Below are 22,086 nucleotides of genomic sequence, written 5' to 3' on the forward strand. Positions count from 1 at the left end.
GAAGCACAAGCTTGTCCTTATAACGGATGTTGCACAGACAAAGCTTGAAGCTCGCTTACTCGCATTGCCGAAGTTACTGCAATCAGAAATGCAACGTTCCATGAAAGGTACTTTAGATCCGCTGTAGCCATGGGTTCAAATGTTTTATGGCATAAGGTGTGGAGGACCACGTTCAAATCCTATTTTGGATGAGGATTGCGTACAGGTGGAAAAGATGCAATAGACCTGCAAAATGCCTTTTAATGACTGGCTTCGTCAAGGAAAAGGAACAATTGTCAGTGGACAGGTAGGCGGCAATAGCCGACAAGTAAGTCCTACAAGACAAGACATGAATGCCTGAAGCTGCCAGATGAGATGTGAACGAGAGGACAGTGTCAATCGGAGCATGTCTGGGGTCCAGCTGCTTAGCTAAACACCAGTGACAAAACCAGAGCCACTTGCTCCTATACTGAGACCTCATAGAGGGTTTTCTGGCCGCTTGAATAATGTGCATATTGTCCTCAGACAAGTTATACCGCGCTAAGGTTTTGAATTCAGGCACCAGGCCGCCAGGATTGTGGGGCGGGGTGCCACATCTGCTAAATCGCACTGGTGAAGCAGATTGGGAATCAACGATCGGAGGACAAATCAACAGATGCTGATGTTCGGAGAACCAGAATCTGGAGAACCAGAATCTGGGTGGCCACAAAGGAGCTATGAACAGGAGAGTGCAATTCAATGTAATCCTGAGCTTGCAAAGTGACGGATGAATAAGAGGAAGAGGTGGTAATGCATAGGCCTTCATGTTGTGCCACAGATTTTCGAGAGCGCCCCCTAGAAAGGAGGCCCGAGACCGTTCCTGGATGGACAAAGAGGAAGTTTCCCGTTTGTGGAAGTCGCAAAGAGGTACACTTCTGGAGGGCCCCCACTGGCGAAAGATGGTGGAGAGAACCTCCATGTTCCGTTCCCACTCGTAACTGCCCGCTGTTTGTCAGCCGAGTGAGTCTGCAGTAACATTGAATTGACCAGAATGTGCACCGCCAGTACCCAAATGCTGTGCTGGATGGCCCATTCCCAAATCTGAATGGCAAGGTCCACAAGAGGTGGCGATTTGGTGACACCGTGCTGTTTGATGTAAAACAATGACACTGAGTTGTCCATGCGGAAGCGGACCACCCGGTTCGTGATTGAAGGTTTGAAAGCTTTCAGCGCCAGAAACACAGCCAGGAGTTCCAAATAATTTAAATCGGAAACTGTCCTGTTTCGTCCATAGATCGAAAACCTGGAGATGATCCAGCATCGCGCCCCGCCCCAGAAGGGAGGAGTCTGTGGTAATCGTCACTTGTGGCCAGGCCTCCTGAAAGGAGGCCCCCACTGAAAGATTGCTGGTCGAAGAGACCATAGAAGGTCCGCCATCATGCAGGATAGAACTGGGACCATCTTGGAATCTGAGTCCGAAGCCTGACACCAAGAGCTCCGAAGAGCCAGTTGCGTACGCCTCATTTTGAGACGTGCAAGAGGAAGAGCAAGTACGCATTAGGCCATGAGGCCCCAAAGTCTCTGGAACCACCACGCCGTCATGTGTTCTAACTGGATGAAGAGCTGACACGTGGCGAATAGATCGGCGATCCTGTCAAATACACCCTGTAGTCGATCGTTGTTACGCTCATCTGGTCTCTGCGGAGGCGTTGGGGCACGGTTGCAGCCCTCCCTGGCGTTAGATCTCCCCCTTCTGGTTTTGTCCTCTGTGGATCAGCTATGGGCGGCAACAATTGGTGGCACTGCTCCTGCGTGGATATGGGAAAACGTGAATGCGCCGATAGGCGACTGTGGTATCTCCCAACCCCTTCGACCCAAAGTGCGATTTCTGTGGGCACGTACCGGCCCATAAGGCTCACCTGGTAAATGTGAATGATGAGCTCTCCGTCCTGCTACTTCTGGCAGGGGCGCTTGTTGATGGAATCTAGTTCCTTCACCGATTCCTGAGTAATAGTCCAGTCCGGCCGCGACTAAGTTCCTCTTTCTGCTTTCTCTCAATGTCTCTTGCCTTTTCATTCTTTCTTTTCCATCTCAATGTCTTGATGTTATTGCTCTCAATGTTGTTGTTTTGCACTGAATAACGTTTGTCTCTGTTTTCTCCCAAATAGGTGGAAATTCGGGCTAACAACGGCTGTGGATGGCGGAACACGGCTGAGCGGAAGATGGAGTCGACCGCGATGTCTGGCAGCAGGTGATTGATGGCTTTAGGAAAGGCGCAAGGTTTTAATGGCAGCATGCTCTTAACATAATGTCTTAAGTGTCTAACCTTGTCTTTTGCAGGTGCTGCGAGTTCGGATGGAGTGCGTCGTGCCGCAGTGCCTAGATGATGCTGTATGCGTTCCGAGGTGTTTGCCGGTGAACTGCGTTGCCAGGAAGAAGAGGTCTGCGAGTATGGGTGAAGATGGCAGGATCTCTCCAGGTAAGATGAATTCCAGGCGACGGTGAGCGTTACGCTGCACAGAGGTGCAGAATAACGCAAAGTGTGTGCCTTGGGGTTGGGCTGGCTTTTATAGCTGAGCTCTCCAGGCCACGCCCCCTAGCACAGTCCTGCATGCCACACCCTGCCACTCCTAGAAGTTGTCATGACCCACAGAATGCGCCCCTTCTGGACTTCCTGGTCCTTGTCACGGCGGGGCTTGCATTCATTGTTTCTCCCAACATGGCCGTATCACGTGACACGCCTCGCACCAGCCTTCACGGCGGACGAAGTACGGCCATAAATATGCCACACCCCTGCGGCCCCACGCATCTCAATGCTATTGCGAAGTAGCGACCAGACGTGTGCTCTGTAGTTCCCGGTATTGTTTCCCTTGCTTCCTCCACTCTAACCCAATTCTAGTCCCTTTCCTTCCTTTCTTTCTTGATTCCTGGACTCATGTGCTAGTTGCTGTTGTTTCCTGGATTCCTGGACCCCTGCATCCCGGTACTTGAACGCACGCTGGAGTCGGAAGAGACTCGTGCAGCCTTATTCAAGACTCGAGCAGTACGCAAGAAGGCATCGATCAAGAAATCCAGCAAAGATTGAACTCAGGTGAGGGGGGGGTGGGGGGGGCTCCTTGACAGTAGTTGCACGTGCAGATGCAGATGGGGAACACACCCGGACTAGTTACGCACAAATGAGTTCTTGAGAGTATTCCTGCCCATAATAAGTGTTCCCGTTCCATTCTAAGCACTTCTGCCCATAATGGAAATGTCTTGTTTAAGTTCTTCCATGAGCCTGGCGCCAAAGGCGCTAGGACTGTGTCCAACCAGGCCCCCACCTCCCCAATGTATAAACGTCCCATGCCCCCTGCTCTGTCCACTTGATGGCGCCAATCCTGGGCAAGTGGCCATGACAATTGTGTTCCAATGGAAATCCAGGAAAGTCAGGTCTTGGGAGAGCGTCATAGAAGATTTTCGCCAGTTCACTGACTGCCCAAGATGGAACAGGAGCTGGAGGAGAGACTGGAGATTGCTCGAAGCCAACAATGGACAAGGGCTGCGTAGGAGCCAGTCGTCCAAATACGGATATACATTAACACCCTGTAGCCGATTGAAAGCTGCGATGATCGGCATAAGTTCGTAAAGACACGCAGCGCCAAGCTGAGACCAAAAGGGAGCACGCAGAACTGGAAATGCTCCCCTCCCAGGGAGAACCGCAGATATTTTCGATGCATTCTCCATATCAGGATGTGCATATACGCATCCTGCAGGTCCACTAGACTGAAAATCTATAGCTAAGTTTTCCTAGTGCACTCCGGTTTTATTTTTAGAAATTAACTGATGTAAAAAATTGGTAATGGGGTGCCGGGGAGAAAACCAACCCTGACACTAGGTTGTACAATTTATGAACCAAACAACAGATGACCACAATCTTGTGGATCTCTCCCGTCCCCTGCACACCCAAATTAGTATTGTATAGACAATCAATTGGTAAACAATGTTTAAATATTCCATTTTGAAATTCAATTATACCACTCTTCATACGTGAATTGTTTTATAGAAGATTTTTTACTTAAATATATTATTTTGTCAAACCATATAATATACCAAACTTTCAAATCTACAACTTTACAGTTTAACACTTAGTTAACCATTTCACAGTTCAATAGACAGTAACAAGTCTTGATTTGCATATCATTAGAACATTCAATAATGACCCCTAAGAGAAATTTATGGAATGTTCAATCGTTGACTTGTGTCTCTACGCGTTTCGGGGTTTGATTGACCCCTTCTTCAGGAGTTGTCTATCCTCTTTCGATAAGTCTGGTATTCAATCTACAATAAGTAATTAAAGTTTTAGTTGTCTGCACTAATTGTATTGATTTGTGTCACTCTGTTCACAATCTCATAATTACCTGAGTGTTTTTTATTCTTTATTCAATATGGGTTATTCTTCAGTGGATTAGAAATGTTTCCTATGTAAATCAAAAACAAAAATAAACAAAGGTTTACTCAACCAGTTCCCAGTTGTATCCAGTTAAAAAACACTCCGCTAAGGGTGTTCAAAGTCTATGTGTATCTCTTATAGTGATTATGTTAAAAATTCACCTGTGTTGCACTTCTCACAGTGTCTTCCGGTCCAGGATCATCCCTCACCACTGTCCTATGGATATGCTGTCCTTGGTGATATAGGGGGGACCTCTCTTTTCAGTTCACTGTCCCTTCAATTAATTTGCATGGAAAATGTTCTACAAGGAAAACGTAGAGTCTATTGTTCAAAATGATAATCATATATCCTAGTATTACAATACATCTGGTGGCTTATAGAGACCATAGACACTGTATATCAAAAGGTATATTACCCTCCTCTTTTGTCATTATTTTGTTAGATGTCATCAACCCCTTCGGTCCAAATGTGGATAATATTGGTTTTGGTATACCCTTAGGAAACTATAAGGAGGAGAAAGAATACTGTGTTACTGTATCCCCTTAGTCACTGAATTTAAGTTATCCATAATGGTCGTTGAAACATGTTGTTAGTGTTTCATCTAGGTAATTTACCTGGATTTTAAAGATCGGTTGTCCCCCATGCGTCAGCATCATACCAAAATTGCAGCGTCTTGCACCGAGCTGCTGCAAAATGGCCGCCGTATTGTTTACTTGCGTCACTGCGGTGACGTCATACGTTATTTCGTGCCGTGTTGTTAAACGCGCACGTAATGTATGATGCCCCTGATCTATGTGACCTAAGTGAGACCCTTAATATCCTGATCACTAAAAGATATATACATTTTTGGTCATCAGCTTCAATTGTTGTATTTTAGTTCATGTAAATATAATGTATTTAGTTGCCATAACATTCTGATAGTGCCAGCATTATGTGGCCTGCCTTAATACTGGATTGCGTATTCTCTAGTGCTTTGATTGGGGACTGACTCACTGTAATTATGAGATTGAATATGTGCTCACAGTCTGATATTCCCAGCACGTTATGAGAAGGTGTATCAATAGTACTCATGTATATGCAATACATTACACATATTACAATATATTTCATTAAACACATTACAATAAATTTCATTAGTGATTCCGTACAACACATCAAGTGAGTCACCTTTATTCTTTAATGTCCGCCATCATAGCTACTATTGATACACCTTCTCATAACGTACTGGGAATATCAGACTGTTAGCACATATTCAATCTCATAATTACGGTGAGTCAGTCCACGAGTTGTGCATGGGTTCATACCTGGGGCAGACAACATACCAACATGTGTAGGTCAAAGGATTCTAACACTTCATGAGACACCTCACATGGCGAGGACAATAAATTCACTACAGTACACAACGCTGCCAGGTGGTGCCCTCAATTCAAGTTAATAATAAGGTGCAATATATTAGTGAGGGGCTAGTCCGGGAAAAGAAAAACAAGGGAACAAGAGGGGTGACGCATCAGACAGGATATGGTGCCAGAGCATTCAGATAGTTGAACAGATCATGACAGGGGTAAGTACTCATCCAGGAAATTAAGTGGCTTCCTCGGGTATTGTGATGAAATAAGTCTTACCGTTCCATTTAATGTGCAGTTTAGCAGGGTATAACATCGCATATTTCAGAGCTCTGTGTTAGGAAATATTTCATTTTATATGTATTTTCCCTCCAGTTGTACAACCCCATACTTTTTTGCTGCTGTTTAAACACCATAGAATGACTTTGCCAGAGAAGCACAGCCTTCAGCTGCACTCCTGTGGGCTTTCGATCACTTTTTTTTATGGGGAAACTGATATACCCTCAAGACAGTCAGTACTGGGAGACTTTGTTTCCCTTAGTCCTTTTCCAATGTTGCAACATTTCTGCAACATGTAACAAGTGCACAATGTACCATCCAGTACAGTGCACTTGGGTCCCTTAGTGATTTCCAAAGGCCCTAGATGCTCCCGAAGGACATTTTAGGAGATGTGCAGATGTGTCATGACAGAGCTGGTGGCAGCTTATCTTTTCATGTAATTTTAACCCTTTCCTGCCATTTATACGGCGATTACCGCGTTTGACACGAATAGGTGGCATGGCTCCGAAATGGCCATGCCACGAGGTTCTTTGTCCTGTCCTTTGATCATCTTGCCCCTTTGCCTTCCCCAGGTCGAGCCGACCCGGGTCAGTCCTTATTTGGTCATGCGGATTCCCGCAAAACGCCAAGCTTTCATGGTCTTTAACAAAGACAATGGCAGGCGAAAATGAAAATTTACCATATTTTGCCTGGATAATACGGGCCTGGGAAATTACCATCTTCAGTTTATGCTCCACATCTCAATGATATGGTAGATGGCTTTAGTGGCTGCTGATAATAAGACCCACACACTTATATTCCACAACTACTTCCAGCTGATTTTCCTGCAAGAGCCAAGGCACTGAATTGGGAAACCTCCCATGGGTAACACCCCACACCATGATCTTACATTTAGACCGTTTGATCTTCAAAAAGTTCACCTCCACATAGTGGCCGAGCTGGGAAGGAGGGAGCGCAGACCTCCAGGAGACTTAGCCAAAACATTTTACTCACTTATAAAATACTCACATTGGTAATTGGAGTTACATTTTTACTCCATAAAAAATAATTGTATTCCCAGCTTTAAAAAATAGGGAGTAAAATATTCCCACTTCAAAATCTTATCTGGAGCAATGACTACACCACTGTTGAGCTAAACTAATACGAGTCTAGCAGCCTTGGCTCGCAGGTTGCCGAGAGTCACAACCTAGGCTTGGATAAGGTAGGTACTTGTTCATAGGCTCTAAAACACAAATAGGCTGGCACACACCTGCATGGTTCTTTCAGCATAATGAGGTCGTGAGTACCAGTGTGGCTGGCAGAAAGGCAGGTCTTACTCCAGTAGCAGGTCACCCTCAATATGCACTGGGGATGGTTATGAAGCAGAGCATGCCTCTTCCTTGGACACAGCCTTCACTTCACCGGTAGAGGACTTTGGAAAGTCAACTCTCCCAACAGCGGTGCAATGAATTCTTCCATAAGGAAAATTTAGAGCAAAACAAGATGGCAGAATCTTCCTCCAACTATGCTGAGCTGCCTCCGTCGACGCTTACTGCACCCTCTTTCCTTGTCCATTGCATCAAAGTCCCTTTTGGTATGGAGCACCCTGGTGTGAGGCTAGCCCTTCTGGGATGGTGCACTCTTCGATTCCAGTTTCCCAGGACAGCCTATTAAACTCCAAATTGGATAACGTAAATGCTCTTCCAGTAGGTAGGCATTCCTCAAACCCAATTGTCAGGTCTGCAATTTGAGCAAAATGCATCACTGAGACTTATTTTCCACATGCCAAAATGTTCTTCCATTTATCAGTATCGAATTGATCTCAATTAGCTGCCCTTCAGATAGAGGATTAAATGTAGGATTATTCTGCATGGTTTTTAAATGCATCCACGGACTGGCACCCAGTCATCTCTTGAAAAGAATCCAAACCTATTGTCTGGTTTTATTTGCAATCTGCTAAGCAAGGTCTGCCGCAGCTCTAGAGCTGATAGACTATAGGTTCTAGTTTGTGCAAATCCCTTCCCCTTTGCCTAAACAAATTCGTCCTTATTATTCCAGAAAACAAATATTTTGCCATTGAACTCCCCTTCTCTGATATTTTTCCTGGCTTCCTTATTTTTGCTACCTGTGCCTAGATGCAGTTTATTTTTCTGGTTACAGTAGCCCAGTACAAATAAATCAAATCACTTCACATCAACTATATCTCTAGCCTGCATTATTCCTGCATTACACTACAGGGTGTCAGCTTTTATTTTTCATCTGTGTTTAAGTAAAGCACATGCGTCGATAGCCTTGCTTGAACATTCCATTTATTTTGAGACTATTGCTATTGTTTGGATGCTTCCACTGCCGACACATCTCGGTGTAGTAAAGCCTGTCCCATGCACATGCTACCAATATAAAGGCAAAAGAGGTAGATTGTTCACTTCCTATCAGTTTCACCTTACAACTGAAAAAACACAGCCGTTTGCGGGTCAAGTATAATCACAGATGCCCTTTCGCTCGCTTAGCCCAGTAGATGATTCCATCACAGTCCCCATGGCAACAGCACACATCCATCAAATAGGCTTCCAGATGCGTTTGTATTGACTATCTAAAGAATGCTCATTCATCTAGGTACCAATTGGAATTCGTATTATTCTGGTGGTTAAAATGGTCAGCTGCGTGTTCTGGAGGTCACAGTTCTCTTTTGCTTCTCCACATGAACTGAAGGTGAAATTCTCGGCATATCACCTCTGTGCCTCAGGTTATGTAAACTAAGGACAGCACTATTTGAAACATTTAGCACGTGCTGCCTACTAAAGAATTGCAATAACAACAATGATTGCTTAGCTTCCTGACTTGCACTAACCAAACGATATCCTTCAGAGTTGTTTTCCCTTTACTTTGCATTTAAAATCGAAAATACATACTAAAAACAAACCCATTAGCTTAAGCAAGGAAATATATGGCCACCTGGCAATAATCCCTGCTACTTAAAAATAAAATTCATGGTGCTAAAAAAAAAAAAATATAGCAGTCCCAACGAGCAGCTGTATTTCACATGCAGAAGAAATATGCATTCCACAGGTCATCGTCCCAGAAATGCAAAAACTTAAATATTACGGTTGAATACACAATAAAGATTTTCCATAATAACTTACTAGAAAGACTTAATTCTATTAAAGACTCGGAGGCGAGCATTATGCTTCTCTTTCTTTTATTCGATAATAAAGAAAAAACTCAGCAGCAAGATATTTGTGCACCAAAAGTGAATGTGCCATGAGTAATGTGCAGAAAACAGGTGCACCAAATATATATATAATAAGCATAGCAATATAACAGTAATATAACAGTAACATCATAACATAAAAGGTAAGAGTCTCTGAAGAAACTACATTTCCCAGGGAGCTTAGCTCCAGTTCATTTTGAGGCCTTCAACACGTGACCTAGTCCACCAATAGTAGTTCAGATCCCCTGCATAAACAGTCCTAAACATGATGACACTTCCTCTTTCTGGGCTGCGAACTTGGCTTTCCATAGTAGAAGATAACTGTAATTAACTTGAAGAAGAAGAACTTGTGTCGGGCCATGATCAGGCAGACTTGTCTGTAGGCGCTGTCAAAGAAAAGGAAAAATTAGTCTTTTGTATATGACAACCCTAGATCCCTTATCAGGGTGGGAGAAAATCGTGGAGTTATTTCAGAACATTAATCTTTTCATTACATATTTAATTAACATCAGGTAACATGGTGTTATTTTCTCGCCGGGTGGGATAATGCTCGCCTTCGAGTCTTTAATAGAATTAAGACTTTCTAGTAAGTTATTATGGAAAATCTTTATTCTATGTCAAGACCGGAGGCTCCCATTATGCTCGTTTAAAGCTTACTTACCACAATAGATGCCGACTGATCTACCGGTTTTAGGTAGAATTGTTTGAATACTGATTCACTTGCCCAGTCTGCCATCCTCATGATGTCTTCTAGGCAAACTCCTGCCTGGAAGGCTTTGGAGGCCATGGCTCCTCTAACTGAGTGGGCTCCGAATTGCTTGGTGTCTAACCCTGCTTGAGCCAGCGTCCACCGGACCCAGCGTGCTAAGGTTGGTGCTGATACTGCTTTGTGCGGTTTATGCAGAGCGATCAGTAGCTGCCCGTTAGGGGAGGTTCTGAGTGGAGCCGTCTTTTCTTCGTAAACTTTTAAGCATTTAACCAAGCAGAGCTTAGGTTGATCTCTATAGGCGGGATAGGAAATCACCCTGGAATTGCACTTTGTTCTTCTATGAATATGGAATACCATGCCATCAGGAGAAAAGGCTCTGGCCTGCTAGATCTAGAGCTCTGATGTCTGAGACTCTCCTGCAGGATACCAAGCAGAGTAAATAGCTTGCTTCTGATGGAGACCGAGTATTTCACTGTCTAAGGCGGTTTGGTCTGATAGAGAAATTACTATGGGCGTAGGGCGACTTGTCTGACTAGGCTGCGTGAAAAACTCTAGGTGGAGACCCAGAGCTGTGTCCCTTACCCAGGCATCCCCTTACCCAGGCAACTCCCAATAAGGTATCCTCTGGATTGTTAAGGTCTCTTGTCAAAGAAGTAACGGCCGGAAGAGCGACCTCTTCCTCGTCCGGCCCTGGAGAAAACCTTGGTTGCAAATACCTGTGCTTTGTCCAACGCCGTGAATGTCCTGAGGAATTTTGTCATCTCCTTCATAAAAGGGTCTCCGAAAAGCTGGCCTTGCGCAGTTGGGCCGGATTATGTGTCTGCCAGTTCGGTTAATTTGGCATCTATTTTGTATGGGATGCCTTTCCGTCGCTCTGTTGAGATGGCGCAACTGGCGCTGCCCAAGAGGCAAATAGCCCTCTGGACCCAACCTGACAGTATCACTGGGTCGATGGGGTCCGACAGTATCACTGGGTGATGGCTGCAATTGCAAGATCAGAGATTTTTGCTAGTGGACCTGCTATGTCCAGTACTTTATCCTGGCAGGCCTTCCAGGCGCGATCAATACCCTTCCTGGGGTCTTTAACGTTTTTACCCAGAAAGGTAATCATTCTGGAATCAAGCTCGGGAGTCAGAGCTACTTTATCTGCAATGTCTGGTCGTGGACATTCAGCACGTAGTCTGGCCCGAACTTCTTTTTCAAGTGGCTTGCGCAGCTTAAGGTGGATGTAACTCGATGTCTTGGAAGATTGTTCCCAGTCGGTGGACCTGGGGTGTATTAAGTCTTCCAGGGTAAATGTACCTTCAGTAGAAGGTTTGGTCCCGGTTGCGTCTTTAGGGATGGGGTGTGCCGCAATCCCCGACGCAGAGGGTTTTAAATCCTCAAAATGAAATTCCTCATCTGAAGAGGAGTGAGAAAGATCAGCGTCGCAGACATTCTTATTATGATCTTCTTCTTCCGAGCCTTGTCCCTATCCCTCCAGGCTTGAGGGTCTATTTCCCCTGATTTCCTCCTCGGGGTAAGAGGGTTGATGGGAAGGGGTTACCTTCCTGTTCATGAAGGCTTGTTTCAGCCTTGAGAAGGCGTCCGTTACGGCAGCTGTGGCATTAGATGGCTGGCTCGGGGGGGGGGGGGGTCGTAGAGCTTTTACTCTTGCGAGCCGGTGTACATCCCCCTTCTGTAAGGTGCTTCCTTTTCTGTGTTCTCTTCCTCCCAGGAGGGGAGGTCTCTCTGAAATGCTCCTCCATAGTTTCTAGACGATTTTGTATGGGAATGAGCATATCCGTTACAGCTTTCTTAACACTGGTCTCCACAGAGGATCCCAGAACCTTCTGTAAACTATTAGCCATTGCCACTTCATCTATGTAACAGTGATCTCCCTCAGCCTCAGACCAAGCCTGATCTGATTGAGGCGAGTACTGTTCTGCCATTATAAAATAAATGCACCTTACTCACTTTTTTTTTTTTTCTGGGTTTCTGAATGCCTTCTCTCACTGCCCAGTAAACTTATTTCAGGTCAGCTTTGTAATTGTTCTTAATATGCTGAATAGGAGATTTCTTTGATATATTCGCGGTGAAAAAACCAGCAAGAAGAAATGCTCTTGTCGGAGGAAGATTCCGGCGCTCGAGCTGCAAGAAACGTTATATGTAGAGTAAATGACCTGGAGAGCAGGAGCTCCCCTGGTGGCCTGCAGGAGGTGCAGCGTGCTCCGACTAGGCCGCGCCTGACTCCCAGTGCCTCAGGAGCGCAACAAAGCTGCGGGGAAGCCGGCGCGAGCGCGTCGAGGGATTCGCTCGACGAGCGGATTAAAGAACGGCTGATCTGCTGTGACCATGTGAAGCAGAGCTTCACATTAAGCGGTCTCCGAGGTCAGAGGACTGACGTCGAAGCTCAACATAAAAGTACGAATTATTATATTTTTTTTTAAATAAATATTGAAAGTAAAATTCGCATAAGTCTATAACCATGCATTAAACATATATTATGACATTTTGTAACGTTATCTTTAAATTATAAAATCATGACGTAAGCAGTGCTAAACATGAAGTACTTATCTCTTGCTGTGAGCAGCAAAGAAAGAGGAAGTGTCATCATGTTTAGGACTGTTTATGCAGGGGATCTGAACTACTATTGGTGGACTAGGTCACGTGTTGAAGGCCTCAAAATGAACTGGAGCTAAGCTCACTGGGAAATGTAGTTTCTTCAGAGAGTTATGATGTTACTGTTATATTACTGTTATATTGCTATGCTTATTATATATATATATATTTGGTGCACATGTTTCCTCACATTACTCATGGCACATTCACTTTTGGTGCAAAAATATCTTGCTGCTTAGCTTTTTCTTTATTGTCGAATAAAAGAAAGCGAAGCATAATGGGAGCCTCCAGTCTTGACATAGAATTTCATTAAAAGGATCATTCTTAAGTCGTCCAAAATGTGTTTGGAGTACTACTTCAAATCGACAATGTTCTTCACAGCCTCATTCGTCAAGGTTATTACCAAATATTAAAGCTCTGAACAATAGTTATAAACCATGGTAATCCTTATAGCGAGGCCAACTCGAAGCGATTCAATCTATTTGTGGATTTCGTTATTACGTTGCACTTTCCTAACATACAGTTCAATGGAAGGTTTAATTTAAATCGGTTCCAACAATTTGTTTACACGAGCAACAGTCGCACTACATTTTCGAAAAATGCGAAATCCTTTCAAACTTGAGCACTCCAGCAGATGTCCAGAAAGTGCAAAATCATTCAGTCAGGCGATCTCTGCAAATAATCTGTCCAAAGTGCTACTGTAGAATGTTTCACAGTGTGTAGCGGACCATTTCATGACTCACTCCAACGCCTTTGCCACAAATGCTCACCTTTTCTTCAGCTAAATACCTGAACGTAATTATTTGTTCTATCATGTCTATCTACACAGATCTTCATACCAGCATTTGTTCTCGAAACTTCTTTCACTCTCCCAACATGGCCGCTTCAGTTAATTACGGAGTGAAGGCTGCAGAGTGAAGGCAGTCCGTGGCAGTCTTTCTACAGTGCAACTCTTGGAAGGTGTGTCCATAAAACACCCATCAAGCTGCTGAGTGAAGGCTGCAGAGTGAAGGCTGCAGAGTGAAGGCTGCAGAGTGAAGGCTGCAGAGTGAAGGCTGCAGAGTGAAGGCTGCAGAGTGAAGGCTGCAGAGTGAAGGCTGCAGAGTGAAGGCTGCAGAGTGAAGGCTGCAGAGTGAAGGCTGCAGAGTGAAGGCTGCAGAGTGAAGGCTGCAGAGTGAAGGCTGCAGAGTGAAGGCAGTCCGCGCCTGGACCGCCTGGATTAGCCCCCCCAGCACCATGAATTGTGTCGTACCCGAAGAGGAAGGCCACTGGCTAAGGAGTCAGAACACGCAGCGAGGACAGCAGGCTGGAGCACTGCAGTCCTAACAAAATGCCCCCAAGACCCAAGAAATCACAGGCAATAAAGCCTTTCATGGCCCCCAAACAGACTCACAAGCCCTTGCCAACATGGCACAAACAAACTGACTCCCCTTCCCCTCCCCCCTCACCTTTGCATACCCCTCCACCCCTTCCGCTGGAGTCGGTTTCTCAGGTTTGGGGGTTCTTCAGATGTAGCAGAAAGGGAATCGGCGACCTTGCCCTCCGCGCACTCCTCGCGGCCCCCGGCTTCTGCTGCAGTCGGGGGCGAGGCAGCCCACAACAAGGACATAGAACTCGGCGAGGAGTCTGCACATGAGGGACGTTTGCTTCCTCTTGGCCCCCTTGGTCTGGGAGCGTCGGCTCGACCTCGAGAGGGCGTGGCCTCAGCTAAGCTACCCTGCTCGGCCTGGGTAAAGGCAGAGAAAATTGACTCAGAGCCAGGAGTGGGTAAGCTCACGGCAGAGTCCATGGCTTCCATAGACTGCTTGGAATCCAAAGTGCCTCATTCCACCCAGTACTGACTTGGCTCACGACTCAACAGCAATCACAAACAAGGATTCCACTTACGACTCTGCAAAATGTTCAAACGTTACTCCCCTCTCCAACGGGGAGAACAAGGTAAAAATTGCTATTGAGATTCACCCTGTGGTTGCTAGGTAGGACCTAGCCAGCTCTCCCTTTACTGTGTGAAACCTAAAAGCTGAATGGTCTGGTGACTGTTCATATTCAACAATCGAGGACTCGGAATGCAACAGCTGCACGAACCCCGAACTAACACCAACACCAACCAAACCAAACGCAGTACCATCTCGGGCAACTGAGATGGACTTTTCTCTGGATAACAAAAATCTGAAAACAAAAGACTCACTCATAAGGCAGGCCAAACAAACGACCACGAAGGGTGAGAGGACCAGCTCAACCGTAACACCAAAAAAGAAACAATGTGCAAACCATCACCAAACCACCTGCTCACTGCCCTACCAAATAGGCATAAAGAGGCCCAAAAACCACCTGTGGGCACTCTAGACAAATTCTTCCTCAAACACGGGAAAAAGTCTGCAACCGGGAAAAGTGAGATTTCTGATGCAGACCTTCTTGAAGGGACCCTAGAAGAAGATGATCACACTCACGCTATCCCGACGCGGCTAAATTTCAACACAAACTTTTTAAACCCAAACTTTTCCAGCCCACAACTCCCTACCAACAAAAGACGGCATTTTGGAAAACCCCCAGCATCAAGGGGTAACGCACCAAACAACAGAAAGCACTCCACATTCCTTAGGGCCCATTCAATGTCCAAATAAGTCATACATCCAACGGAAACCTACCTCACAATGTGGCGAACTGGTAGACACGCCCACTCACCACCCACAGGCGAACTATTTCTGCTCATCAACCAAACAACCAGAACCACTTAATCCAACGCCTGATAGGCTGACAGTGCAGCGTCTCCCCTTAAAATCCATGTTGGTACCGCCACCTCAGGCAAATTCCACAACTGCCAAAACGTTAACCAACAACACATCTCAAGAAACACAAACCTCGAAACCTCCCATTTCCAGTACACCGCCGAAGAACAGGAGACACAGTGAGATCACGGGTGAATGCGGTAAAGAAACACCAAACAAAAAAAAAAAAGAAATGGGACCTGCTTATGATCATGTCCTCAATCACCATAGCTTTAGCTCCGTTCACCAAATTGTATGAAGCCCTCAATGACACTTTAAAGGACCAATTAACACTGGCTGCCTTCGCACAAACCAAACTAACCTTCGTAGACGGATTTATCACTTCACAAACACAAAACAGGAAGCCCACTAAAGAAACTAGCACACAAACAGGACCATCAACAACTGGGAAAAAAATCAGTACAATCTGAAACCGACTCGCTACCAACTAAAACATTTCATTTCAAAGCGAGAGCTGCTGATCAGAAAGGTCATCCTCCCTCAGCTGTGTCAGTAAATAGATCACAAACTAACTTGACTTCAGATAATCTGGACCTGAGGCCCTCACTTACATGCTCCTCATCTGATCCGACAACCAAAACCCACGAGGCGTCAACTCACAGGAACCAAACCACTCTTAACTTTTCAATGTTCCCATCAAACAAGACTAAACCATCCAATGGCTGCATAATTAACAGTAATAATCAGGAGTTAAGCGTGACTGTCGACGGACCATCCACATCAACAGTGCCAGCCCCCAAACAAAATATCAGAAACCCTGCCCAGCTCAAACTGGCTACTGAACATGTTACGGCGAAGGGAACCACTTCGCTCCCAGAAAAAAGAAAATATATCAAAACTTCAATGAAACCATCCACACCGAACGACAATCTAAATAGTCACACCCAACCTAACAGCAATAGAACTCTTTCTCCTACAGAAAGTGACCTAATGGAAAACGCCCTTGACCTCTCCTCACAATGGCTGGCCAAAGATTCAAAACTCACCAAACAACGTCAAACCAAAAGTAAAGCTGTCTCCTTCAATCAGAATCCTGATAATGCGACCCCTCTGAAAAAAAAAAAATCAAATTGTTAGACCCAAAAACTCCACCATTTCTCACAGTCGAAGACAAGAAACGAAAGACTTTGGCCTTACAACAACCCAAACCCGCCTTACGCATCACAAGGCAGGCCCAACTCGTAACTCCTAAAAACACTCCTCAAACTAAATCGTGGAAATCTACGGTCCATACACAGCAAGAAACTGATCCCTAGGAGCTCAACCAAAAAAGAGAGGCAAGCCGTCCGACCCGGTCAAAGTATCCTGACAGAGAACTGAAACGTACTTGCCTACTGAGACAAAACAGAACAACTGATACCCGTTCTTTTTTCCTGCAACCCAGTCACAAACAAAAGAACAACTCGGTTCTAAACAGATCTGCAATACTGGATCTATTAAACCAAGTCCCTTCGCTGTGATCATTAACATCAGACAACCTTGACGTTATCGAGTTCACGGGCCCATACTCCATCAACAGCGTATACATTCATATATCATCATCAATAGTTAGACATATGCTCAAGGAGGAGACCAGAACCCTTAGAGCCCTAGGCTACGACCTTGAAAAGACTGACTTCCGCGGAGTGCCAGGAGGATCACAGAGAATAGAAGCCAAATCAAGTAGGGCACTCGCTCATACTGATAAGGTTGAGAGCTCTTCACACTATCGAGCATCACATTATGCACCTCACAAAACACCTCCAGGACCCAGAAAGCAAGACATTGACGAAAGGCGGTCCTCCGGGCTCCTGTGCCAGAAGAAATCCAATAATGGAGAGAGAAGAACCCATCATCGTGAAGATAGACTCGACCCACCGCATAGATCATCCAAAACTCAATCAAATACAGGATCCCTAAACATCAAAACCCGAAACAAGGAACAATCGATCCACATGGACTCAGAACATCTGCCGAGGGGTCCCTTACCGAACTGGAACATCACAATTGATCAAAATCTCTCGAGACAGACAACTGAATCCTACAATTACGCGAGACAGTCCCAGAAAGACAAGGAAAAAACCAGATTGGCCTGGCTCCCTGAAACACTCAACTGAAAAAAGGGGATAGCCACGGACAACCACGACCAGAGAGGTACACGAGCCTAGTAGAACACCCAACAATTACAGTAATTTAACAATGGGATTGTGGAACACAAGAGGCTTCTCCCACCCGACATCTAGGTCGGACGTGAACTTAGGATCATTCGACCTTCTCTGCCTACAGGAGACGTGGCTCCTTAAGAAACCATCGCTAGACGGATTCGAAATAGACTTCTCACCAGCCATACAAGGTAAAACAGGCAGACCTAGCGCCGGACTTCTGACCGCTGTCAGAGCTTGCAGCGGTCTACAACTTAAACAAACATTGATAAACAGCACATTCATCCTAGCATCCTTGACGACCACAGCATGCAAAAACACAGACAAACCAACATTGTACCTGGTTATAAACATATATTGGAATCCAAAAGTTTTGAAAAAATCATCTCTCTTGACAAAGATTGGCCACATGATAGAGGTTAGCGCAACACGATGGATATTGACCATATCATCATATGCAGTGATCTAAATCTGACCCTAGCAAATATTGGCCAGAATTCAACAGAACTCCAAAGAAATCTTGGGTCAGCAACCCATGGACCCACAACAATTTGTGAATCTGAGCCGAGAGGCAAAAGTTGGGAGATACTCATGGACGAACTGGACCTCCACAATCTCCATTACCTGACTAGTCCAACATTCAATCCCACCCCCACCTGGGGACAAGGCAACCTCAAAGCTTTTCTGGATCACATATGAGTTTTCAGAAACCTGCCCTCAAAAACAATCTCATTCGAGGTGGTCAGGACCAAGCACAGCGATCACAATCTTTTGAAGACAATCTGGTCGGTCCCGGAATCAAAGTTTTGAGGAAAAGAGAAAGACAAAGGCCCCCTCAATTGATGTTAATAGAGCCGGGACAAGACTAAGACTCACCTCTGACTCAATAAGAGCTATCACAACTCAATATGCAGGATCAATTGGTAACTCAGCGGGGTCAGCAACACAACTTGTGGACTACTACCCTTTACTGATTCCTTATCAGCAGCAAAAAAAATATTAAGCATTTGCCAAGAACCCTCTGCACGTGACCAATAAACAACTGGTAGAAAAAAGAAGGGAAATGAGAAGAGCCCTCCGGAAAGCAAAAACCAGCCCCTCGGTACAAACCCACGAAGCAGCGATGCTCGCGAAAAAGACTTGCAAAAACTGGGTAAAAACCCACCTGTCACATTATACCAAGAAGACTCTGAACTCATGCTAAGAACTCTAAATGGCAAGCAACCAAAAGCCTTCTGGACACTGATAGACCCGAAAGGGAACAACTCAAAGGACGCATTAGTCAACTCAAATCGGGGAAGCGCACTGGATTTCATTCTTTTCAGACATGTTCGCCCCAGTTATGGGCAGCATTCACAAATCCCCACTGGTCCAAAAACAGCATTGGGACATAGAACGGGACAAAACGGAAATCTGCAACAAAATCCGGAAATTGAACAACTCTCATGCACCAGGACCGGATGGAATCTCCAACGTAGACCTTAAAAGTAACAGAGCCATGGGGATCTCTCATCGTCCAAATATTCCAACAATGCGCAGACACCCGTTCTAGCCCCAAATCTTTGAAGACAGCTAACGTCGTCCCAATTTTCAAAAAAGGCAACAAGGGAAATCCATCAAACAATCGACCAATCGCCTTGTTGGATACTATTGGGAAACTCTTTGGTGCCTTCCTTCTGGATAAATTCAAGATCTGGGCAGCCACCTCTGAAGCCCACGACGACTTCCAAACAGGGTTTGTCAAAAACACAGAAACAATGGCCAACATAATGCTGCTAAGCACTCTCAAGGCAAAGGTCCTAGAGGGAAGTCCAAAAATCCATCTGGTAGTTATTGACCTCTCCCAGGCCTTTGACACAGTCAACAGAGACATGCTCTGGAGTAAACTGACGAAATGCAACTGCCCCCCACAAATCCTCAATCGAATCATCGAACTGTACTCCGGAACTTCTATGAGAGTCAGATTGAACGGATTAGGCAAACTCTCAGAGGCGATCAACACCTACAGAGGCGTTAAGCAAGGATGTCCTTTGGCCCCTGCATTGTACAACGCATTTATCGGAGATTATCAAAACTGGGAACCTACCGTCAGATCATTCCCACCCAATGTAGAGAATGAGAAAATAAGCAGACTCCTTTATGCTGACGAGATCTTAGTACTGGATCAAACTGCTGTAGGTCTCCAAAGAAAACTTGACTCCCTGTCAGCATATCTTCTGGCCAACGACTTGATCCTCAATCCAACAAAAACTAAAGTAATGACACTTGAAAAGACAACTACACAAAGAGAAAAATCGAAATGGTCCCTAGCAGGAGAAAGACTGGAAAAAATTAAATCATTCAGATATCTGGGAGTCACAATTAATTCTAACAGTTTTGAAATCCCAATGCAGGAAACCATGATCGTAAAAACCAAAATCATGCTCACACAAGCACGCATAATGGACAAGAAATTTGGGAGATTTACCCTGAAGCCAGCACTGAACTTCTACATAGCAAAAGCAGTACCAGCCATCATCTAAGGAGCAGAAGCGATGCCTACGATACCTCAGAGAATCTGGATAAAACTAGAAGGCCTATTCTGGAGGAAACTACTGATGCTCCCACAATCAACACCAATGGCGTCGATTCGCAGAGAAATCAACATGCTATCATTAAGGGGGAGAGTAAACTTGAACATCTTGATGCTCCACAGGAAAATAAGGCTATCCTCTGAGAAGATGTTCAGGATAATCCATGAAGAGCTAAACAAAGGTTCCAATAACATTCTCTCTGCGTGTGAACAAAGAAACTCAGACACTTTCTGAAATAGGAAGAACTGAAATGCAATCCAAACAAAACATCCAAAAAATTCAAAGAAATGGATTGAATCCGAACACTGGAAGACGCCTCCAAAAATAAATTAACTCTTGCCTTACCAACCAACCAGCAAAAACAAAACTAGCCCATGAGCTACCTTTTAAAAAGGTCCCAGCAAGCAAATCAGAAACACATACTTAAGGGCAAGGCTGAATCTTTTAAATACCAAAGAAATACTGTTTATCAGAGGTATCGTCACCAACAACTTTTGCCGATTCTGCAACAAACCAGAAACAGTTGAAACTCTGAGGCATTTTCTACTGTCCTGCTCAGAACTGTCCACAAAAGAGAATTTTCCACATGGGCCACCTTCTTAAAAATAGAAGGTTTATGGAAGAGGAACACTGGTGGAACATCCTGATGTCAGGCGGAAACACCAAAACAGCAATTGCGGTCGGACAGTTCTTCCAGAACATAAACTTGACGATTGGAGAAATAATCTAAAGTAACTGAAAACTGAAATACCACGACGCAACCAATGACAATTAAACGGTCAGATAAAGGAACAGAAATCTCAATTTTGTAAAAACTGCCAAAAACAGTTAAATCAAATAAAAAAATTTAAAAAATGTGTTCTCGTAAATGCTCCAAATAGAAAACTGCAGTTTCTGAACATTCTCCAGCCCTGGGCATATTACTACAGGCCCCGTACTTGCTTCAGTTACGGCAGGAGGCTCTTGGGGCACATGCACTCCCCGACACCTTGCAGGCTGTTAATACAGTCCTCCTGAAAACGAATAAACCTGCAGAACTGTGCGGCTACTACAGACCCCTTTTCTTAATCAATAAGAATATCAAAATATTTGCAAAGATACTGAGGCCGTTTATGCCAAACATCATTCACCCAGACCAATCGGGGTTCATCCTTGGGAGGACCACCGCATGAAACTTACGGTGCCTCCAACATATTAGCACACATAGACCCGAGGGCACAGGCATAGGCGGTGGCTCTCGACATTTAAAAAGCATTTGGCTCAGTTTCCTGGCAATGTAAGCATTTTTGGCGAAACACGATTCCGGCCCAGGGTTTCTCTCGTATTTACACCTTTTATAAGAGACCCAAATAGCTAGGGTCACCACTAACTGGACACTGTCCCCAAAATTCATGATAACCAGGCACCCGAAGAGGCTGCCCCTTATCGCCCCTAATATTTGCCATTGTTATTGAACCATTTGCAGACCTCAGACGACATAAGCATAAACACTGCGGAATAAGAATGGGGTGCCTTAAATAATTTCCCTTTATGCTTATGATGCACTATTGTATATCAGAAACCCAGAAACCCACCTAGTACCTATCATGAAGGATAACCTAGATTTAAGAGAAAAAGTAGAAAAAAAGAAATCGGGTCCAAACTCCTTTTTGATAGGTCTGAACTCTTCCCCCCTAACTGATGCCACCACTGAGCTTCGGGACCTGCAGGGGCTTGCATGGGTCCCCTCCACCAACCGCTATCTGGGGGTTGCAGTTGCCTGGCATGGCACCATGCTAGATGACTGCAACTATGCTGGTACACCTAGTGCTCAAATTTAAGACTTAAACCAGACTACTCATTACGATCGCTGGCAAGAAAGTATTCATTAAGATGCCCGTACTCCTTAAATTCCTCAACATTTTCTTATTGTCCCACTGTGGCCAGACTGGGCCTTCTTCCAAACCTAGAGACAGAAATGTGCAAGTTTGTGTGGCACTGGGGTGTGGTATGACTTATCGACCACACTATCACAGCCTTATGAGAGGGGAGGTTTCTGTGACTCCCCTATTATTTATCTATATTGGGCAATGGC

The 22,086-nt window shown here is 45.0% G+C and overlaps 1 protein-coding gene across 3 annotated transcripts in view; it reads right to left on the minus strand.

Moving 5' to 3' along the window:
* The window catches only part of EVI5L (ecotropic viral integration site 5 like), a 1,319,565-nt gene that overhangs the window by 1,221,213 nt on the left and 76,266 nt on the right, over positions 1-22,086 (minus strand). Inside the window, exons 2-3 of one of the 3 annotated variants that reach the window (XM_069604000.1) lie at positions 4,549-4,688; positions 4,356-4,415 (exon numbers count right to left, since the gene is read on the minus strand). The exons of the other annotated variants lie outside the window; for them this stretch is intronic. The gene's annotated coding sequence lies outside the window, so the exon portion shown is untranslated. The remainder of the gene's footprint in view (positions 1-4,355; positions 4,416-4,548; positions 4,689-22,086) is intronic. 3 annotated transcript variants of the gene reach the window in all.

The sequence above is a fragment of the Ambystoma mexicanum genome, chromosome 3q (genome assembly GCF_040938575.1).
Source record: "Ambystoma mexicanum isolate Mex_15411 chromosome 3q, UKY_AmexF1_1, whole genome shotgun sequence".
In the NCBI taxonomy this organism is placed as follows: Eukaryota; Metazoa; Chordata; class Amphibia; order Caudata; family Ambystomatidae; genus Ambystoma; species Ambystoma mexicanum.